The sequence below is a fragment of the Chenopodium quinoa genome, unplaced genomic scaffold, assembly GCF_001683475.1.
Source record: "Chenopodium quinoa cultivar QQ74 unplaced genomic scaffold, ASM168347v1, whole genome shotgun sequence".
Taxonomy (NCBI): Eukaryota; Viridiplantae; Streptophyta; class Magnoliopsida; order Caryophyllales; family Amaranthaceae; genus Chenopodium; species Chenopodium quinoa.
The window spans coordinates 184576-193034 of NW_018742764.1; positions in this window are offsets into that span (position 1 = coordinate 184576).

The window sequence follows — 8459 nt, forward strand, 5'->3', positions numbered from 1 at the left end:
CCAGTCATGCTTCCCCTCTCCTAGTGTCGGCAACGCCCGACCACCCTCCCCTTTCCCTTTAAAATTGGCCGCTGAAACGACCACCAGAAAAACGCCGCAACCCCTATTTCTCCGTGAATACGACCACCAAAATGGTCGAAATCGGCCGAGTTTCAGGCTGGATGGTTGGGTTTAACCCAAAATCGGCCGATTCGGCCGATCGTGGCTAATTTCATTAGCGGTGGCTGGGCGGTGGCTAATTTCAAGATTTGGGGAAGGGAAGGGGTTTTCGGGGGTAGGGGAAGGGAATGGGTGGGTTTCGAGGGAGGGGGAAGGCTCAGCGGCGGTTTCCGGCAGCAGGGGAGGGGTTTTCAGGAATGGGGCTGGTTTTCTAGCGGGTTGGGGGTGGGGATGTGGTGGCAGCAGCTGGGCATGGGGTGGTTTGTGGGGTTTTTTTAAAAAAAAAATTAAATCAATCATACGCTGACACGTGTCTAGGTAACCTGCTACATCAGGTTGGATGACCTGTTGGGTGCAACAAAAATTAATACCCCCTAAAGTTGGGAGTGATAGATAATAAACGAAAGTTGGGATTAATTTTGGCGGACGAGGCAAAGTTCAGATTAATGGGAGCAATTTTTCCTAATTAATATAAAGGGATAATTTGTTATTGTTGATTATTGATGTTGCATGATAATTTCTTATTGCATTGTTTTAATTCTTTACAATTAGATTATGAATCGAGCAGATGTGATTTGATTGTAAAAGTATAGCAATATTGAATTGATGAATTGAGTAGATGTTAATTTGATATTAAAGGCTATTTTCAATAGGAACTTAGAGCTAGTAAATTGCGAGAGTCTGTTAATTAATAAATTGCGAGAGCCTGTTGTGAGAGCTTGTTAATAACTTAGATCTATGTTGGTTAATAAATTGCAAGAGCCTGTTAATCATGTTATATGTGCAATGTTAATTATTGATTGTTATGTTTTATCTTGGATTATTAATTATTGGTGAACCCGTGACCCTAGGTTTTCTTATTATTGATTTCTCCCTATTCTTAATCTTTGTAGTTTAATTCCCTTTTAATAAAAACAATTTTGGTTACTCGATAGTTTAGATTATAATAACCAATTAGGAATATAAAGACTTGTTTCCCTGTGGATTTGACCCTACTTCCCTATCTACATTAGTTAGAGGACTTAGGTAATACTTTTGATTGGGTTATACGACTTTAGCCTATCAAAATTTGGCGCTGTTGCTGGGGAGACGATTTTAATTTTATATCTGATTGTTTTGGTAGTCTAGATTATTCCCCCTTGTCTCAGAGAACGATAGTTCTTTGAGGCAATTCTCATATTTGTTGTTTAGTTCTTTGTTTATGCCCGGGTGTTCCAAGTTAGATTACATTCCATTTGATCCAGAGATCGAACGTTCTTTCCATAGGCAAAAGAATTTTTACAAGCAAATACTGGCGGGTTTTGGAAATATTCCTAAAGACACTCCAACTAATTCTAACAATTCAGAAGTTCCTTCAGATTCAAAATCAGATATGACAGGATTACCACCTAAGAAGCTCAGCGACTATTCGCAGCCGTCCCTAACGGAATTTACACACCTTTTTCTTGCTCCAGGTCTCGAGGGAGTACAATTCGAGATCAAACCCCAATTCATAACGATGATTGAAAGGAAGCAGTTTAGTGGAGCTAAGGGTGAAGACCCAAATCTTCACATTGCCGATTTTTGTCAGTATTGCAATATTATTAGGCAAAGTGGGGTCACACAAGACCAAATCAGGGAGATTCTTTTTCCCTTTTCTTTGTGTGGAAAAGCTAAATTATGGTTTAATGACTTAAATAGAACTGCACTTGGTATCACTAACTGGGAGACTCTTGCTTTGATTTTTTATAACAAATATTACCCTGCGAGAGAATAGCTTTATTAAGGAGTGCGATTCAAAATTTTGCCCAAGAGCTCGATGAATCTCTACATGAGGCTAGGGAAAGATTCAAGGATCTGCAGAGGGAATGTCCCCACCATAACTTAGCACAATGGCCGTGGATCCAAGCTTTTTACAATGGGATTGGAAATGCATCTAGAACTATTCTAGATTCTGCAGCTAGTGGGAGATTTATGAACCTTAATGTTGATTATGCAGGACATGTAATTGAAGATATGGCAATTTACAATTCTCAATATGGGAATCCTAGGGATTTTGCTAACAAAGGGAAACAAAATGTTGATTCCGTATCCTTTGTGAAAGCTCAATTAACGTCTATTTGCCAGAAATTGGATAATCTTAGTATTGTTATTCCTTCCTCTATAGCTAATGTTTCCGCAGTTAATAATAATGATATTGATGTTTTTTGTGAAAATTGTGGAATTCTAGGGCATTGGGAGAAAGATTGCAGGAATTCTATGGAGCAAGTTAATGCCTTTCAATTCTATAGACAAAATAACCCATACTCCAACACCTATAATCCTGGCCTCCGAAACCATCCATACTTATCTTACCGGAGTACCAATGTACAAAATCCTCCACCTCCACAACAACCACAACAACAAGCACCACCACCAAAGCAGAAATATTACCATCCCAACTCTGGCCAGAAAAACTAAGCACAAACTCCTACTTCATCTTTTGACCCTGCCATGTCAGAAATTAGAGCAATGTTGGCAAGCATGCAAAAAGCACATGGAGAGTAGAGATTCACATATTGACTCTATTATAGCTCATAATAAAGTCATGGACACTCAAATTGCACAGTTATCCTCTACTCTACAGACACGCCAGCAGGGAGCCTTACCAGCGTAAGGAGTACAACCTACAGATCATGCCAATGAAATTACTCTAAGGAGTGGTTCACATTATGATGGGCCACCTATGCCCACTGATGATGAACCTGTTACATCAACAATTGCTAATCTTGATTCTGTTATATCAAATACTAATAATGCTAACCCTGCAGGGCTTTAGGAAAAAAACTAACTCTTCTACCTTTTCGTAAGGTAAACCCCAGGGAAAAGACGGTGATACGACTTCTGCCTGTCGAACCGGGTCACCCGCATGACAAGCGGGAATACTTACCACTATACTACAACGACTTATGGAGGAAGTACTTTGTTGTGATTTCGAGATCCTTTTGAGGAAGTAATTACCACTATACTTACCACTATCCTTTGGAGGGAATACTTACCACTATACTCTCGAGATCCTTAGGAGGAAGTGCTTTGTTGTGATCTTGATGCAGGTCACGCTGACATATGAAGCAAAGAGGTGGATGAAATTGAACTTGCTCTATCAAACGAGCAACTTAGCCCTGATGAGAATGGTAAGGTGGAAAATTTAATTCATGAATCTTACTCTGCGGAGGTAAAGAAACCTAAACAACCTCTTCCTTCACATTTGAAATATGTATTTTTAGATGAGCAGGAACTGCACCCTGTGATCATTAGTAATGCACTCGATGACCCACAAACTTCCCAACTTCTAGAGGTTCTTTGAACCCATAAGATGGCAATTAGGTACTGTAGACACCCATTGTGTCTCCCCAAAACCAAACCTAGTGATGAATACCTTTCATGTCATTTGATTATCAAACGAGGCAAAAGTGTGAAAAGTCTAGTGATGAGGATGTTTTTATTAAAATATCTTTTCTTTCTGTTTTTGAAAATATTTCTTTTCTTACCCTATTTATGAAAAACGTGAATTCTAGTTTAGTTTGGTCTATGTTATGGGTCCAATAATAGTGTAGTTGTATGGGGCTTGAAAAGACCTTTCCAACGATATATTATAAGCCCAATTCCGAAGAATAATGAGGAAGTTATGACCAAAATACTAAACTGGGCTCAAACCGGATTTTACTTACGGCCCAATGATCATGTGGAGGGTCCAAAGGTCTAATCCTATTCCTAAACTAATTAGGATTAATTAGACGTTTCTATAATTTTCTAAAAGATCTTAATTATCCTTTTTGAAAAGATAAGATCAAAAAATTTGAGTTAAATAAAAACTTTCCTTTTTTAAAATCCTAATTCTATTCGAATTTAAAGATGTTCAAAGACAGTCAGATATTATTTTCGTGCCTCATAATCTTTATCCAAATTTTATATGGTTGGATAGATCTAGAAATTATCTTTCCAACGATATTATAATATTAATTCCGAGCTATAACGAAAAAAATATGAATGAAATATGAAACTCTATCCAAAACTGACACCGTCCTACTATTTTGGCCATATCTTTTTATCTACAAAATATTTTAATCTAATTCTAATTGGTTTAGAAAGTAGACTTCAATATATTTCCAACGACCTATTATATGCCTTATTTGGACCTCTGGATCAAAAGATATGATAAAAAAAACAAAATCCGCAAAAACTGTTGTCCATCGAGTTTTATTTCGATTCAAATTCGGATTCTTTTCTTATTCTTCGACCCTCTTTTTTCTTCATAATTAGAGGTCATATCTCCCCTTTTTTCAATTATCAATTCTCATAAACTCTAACCAACTCTTATCAAGAAATTCTTGATACTCTCTCTCTCTCTTTTCTAAACTAGCCTTCTCTCAAATACAAAATTCCGCATGCATAAGATCTAGACACACCTAGCTAAGTTCGAAGTGTTAGGGTTTGGTGAGTCCCACTCACCGTCGAAAAAACTCGAGCCAAGGATCACGCTCGCAATAAATAATATCACTAATGCATAAATAAACTTAAAAGGGCAAAATAGGAAATTTACCTTTGGCGCGTGCTTCGCCCCACAAATTGGGCTCTTACTTGAGAAGCTTAGCCCCGAAAATACAAGAGCCTATGACGGAGATCCACCCGCAAAAACAACTACCAAATTTTAGGTTCGTTACCACTAGGTTAGCGAGGTCCGACCAAAACCCGAGTATTATGTGAGTTTAAGAGTTTTTGCTAATGCAATGCTCTATTGAACTCCTACTCAAGCACTCTTCCCAAAAACCCAAGATGGGTATTAATAGGCAAGAGGGAGAGTGGGAATTTCTATCCCATCAATGTGGGAGCATGAAATTCCACAATTTATTTTAAAGCTAAATTAAAATAAATAAGCAAACTAATAATAAATCTACAAGTGTCACTATTACATGTAAAGGGAAGTGAGGACCACTTGGAGAGTAGGGGACCATACTTGCTCCCCACTCCATATTCTCCTTGTGCCACATGTCCCTCACCCACTTGCTTCCCATTTTCTTCCCATGAGTTTCGGCCCTACTACCCGTGCCTTAGGCCCATCCGTACGTAGCCCAACCAAAGCCCAGCCCCGCACTTGGAGTTGTGGGCTGCTGCTGTGGCTAGCAAGCCACACACTCTAAGTGCGGGCTGCTTCTAGCATGCCGCGCACACCATGTACAGGCTGCTAGCAGGTGCTGCCTTAGTGTGCTTGTGGCAGCTAGCTGCTGCTATGCACGGTGCGCTAGCACGCACTAGCCAGCCACCCTTGGCTCGGCATGGTGCGCATGCTAGCCACCTATGCTAGCATATTATGCCCCTAGCATTCGGATGCTCGAGGAATTCCGATGCTAGGGGTATTTTGCGTGTCTCGTCATTTACTATTTTTTACTCGACTTCCGACGCTCGGTTTCGACGCTCTAAGCTCGAATTTCCGACATCTAAATATTTAATACTCAGGCGACTCATTAATTTCTTCCGAATTAATTCGTCGAGTTGGTTTGTTAATTGCTTGGGTGTGACCCGAAGGGTTTAGTCAAGATTAAGCTGTAATATTAACTATACATTAATATTACTGATCGGAAGCGGCCTCCACCTAGGCATTTCGATCACTTGACCTTACTGAATATATTAGCTTTCTAATAATTCTGAACTCACTATCAGAATAATACACTTGTTCGAAGGACACCATTCCTTTCACGGAGTTGCCTTCGGCCTAGACGTGAAAGGTTTGATTTCAGAGGGTTTGGTCCCAAATCTAGTCTAAACTTTCTTAATACTTTATTTCAATTATTTAATTTAATTCTTTGTTTTATTATTTTCCTTGAAGTTACTAACGTGTGTATTTTGTTAATAGAAAGAGGTACGAGGCATCCAAGTAAGTGCTTTAATTGCTTTATTGATATTATGATATAGAAATCATGTCTAGGTTGTTATTTTGATTCCTAGTATCATGTGGGATGCTTTTCTTAATTTGATGTTTAGAATGACAACAATAAGCTCCTAGTATCATGTTTAGGGTAAAGAATATAATGTCAATTATGATTTCTATGATGCCTTTATTGTCTTTCCTAATATCATGTTAGTATCATTTTAGGGCTATATATTTGATCTCTAATGTTGTAATCCCCCGTATTTTTAAATATTTTATAAATGAAATTTTATTTTATTTATAATATTTATTTGTACTTTTCCGGAATTTAATTACAAAAGTTTCAAATTATTAATATTGGTCAAAAAATTATTTTAGCACAAACTATTTTATGAACCTATGTTCTACAATTCATGATCATACAAACAAAGCCTAGTCCATTTCATTTACTAATTGGCCCAATAATTTTATGAGGCCCAATCTTCTTACTTACCCTACAATATTCTCTCCTATAAATACCCCATTAATCCCCAAAAATTTCCCACAGTACACAAAAAGGTTAGTCTTATTTTCTCTCTCCTTTGTTTTATTAATTTGTATAATTATAATTATTGATTTATGGATTTTGATTTTATTTTTTGAAAGTAATTTAAATAGTATCAAGTTGTATTTTAATGATTAAACTTTATAATTTTCAAATTTTGTAAATTTTATAACCTAGGGTTTTTAATTATTGAAAATCATGATTTTAGGGTTTTTATGAATAATTTATTTAGGGCTTTTATAGTAATGATGTTTTGAAATTTTGGTGATTATAACTACTTATTATTTTAACTTAATTCCAGATTATTTTGAACACGTAAATTCATGTTTTAATTATTAGATTTTCGTTCGTTAATATTAATCCCATTTTAATCCCGATCAGGTTCTGAACTCGTCCGATTTCGATAAAAAAAAGTAGTGTTTTTCGAGTGGAAACAACGTTTTAAAAAAGTCTTACTACCTTTGGTAATGAGTACCACCCTTTCGTGGCCAAATTCAGCCTCTAAATATGATTTTCGGGCAGTTTTTTATTTTAACGAAGTTTTTTTATACTTAAAATATTATCATTGACTTTGATTAATAAAATTAATTATGTTTAAAGTTAATTAAACATAAATATATGTTTTTATTGAAGTTTTAAGTGTTGGAAATAGTTTCTAAGTACTACTTTTAATGTTTTATAAAGAGGGTTTAATCACCCATTAAAAAGGGAGATTTTTAGGGGTTTTTATATAATTTTTAGATTTTTATTAGACTTTGAACTTGCTGTAATTTCATGTATAAGAGTGTATTTTAAGGTTTTTATGAAGAAAATTTAAAGAACTATATATAAGCCTTTAATTTTAACTAAAGGGAAGGTTTTAAAGTGTTGTTTGATTTGGATTTTGAAGGTTTTAAAGTAAGTTAGTATTGCTGTAAATTTGATTGATTGGGTATTGATTGAGATGTTATTATTTGGCTTAGGAGAGGAGTTTATTGAAGGTGATTTCTAGTTAGTAAAGTGGCATACCAATTCGTTTGCTCAAGGTACGTACAAGTTACGAAACCTTTCTTTTAGGTGCATGTTTAAGGACGACGGATCGAGAACTTAGTATCATGTATAGGGATGACTGAGTTAAATTGTTTGGTTATACATTGTGAATTTCGTATGACGTGCACTATTTTATATTGCAAGTATTATTTGTGCTCTAATTATGCAAGGTGCGCTTATAGGCAAAGGTATATGATTGGTGTAATGATTAATTTATTACTCATTCATGATTATGCAAGCAAGATGAGTAAAGGAAGAATTTAAGTCTTCTAAGACGAGGTTAAGGTTTTGGGGTGCCTTATGCACTCAAGGTGTTTATACACCGAGGTAGTAATGGAATAACTAATAAATGTTGTTTGTCACTAATAAATTAAGAATCTAAATTGAGAATTTGCCATGTTTGATTGAATTGCTTTTGGGATGTTTGTATTGATATGTATAAGAGTCATCACCAAGTCTAAACCTGTAAATCACGTAAAGTGCAAGATGGATGAGCAATAAAACTCTGGATTGGTGCACTTCTGGAGTAATGACAATCAGGGGTTGGGGTACATGGGGTATTAGCCGTGTACTTTTCTCGAGGCCGTCTGATCTACGAGTCTCTTATTTCAAATATTTTTCAAAACTAGGAGTTAGGTGAGATCTCATACTAACTACGGTCACGGAGTCGCGCCCGTGGTCGTTGGATGTTTATTGATGTTTCCGAAAGGAGGCATGGGGTTTTTCTTTTATTGATGTTCCAAATGGAGCATGGGTTGGACAACCTTGTCTATTGCGTAATCCAATGAATAAAAATAATGATTTACCTATTATTAATTAATGGAGTCTTAGTAATATAAG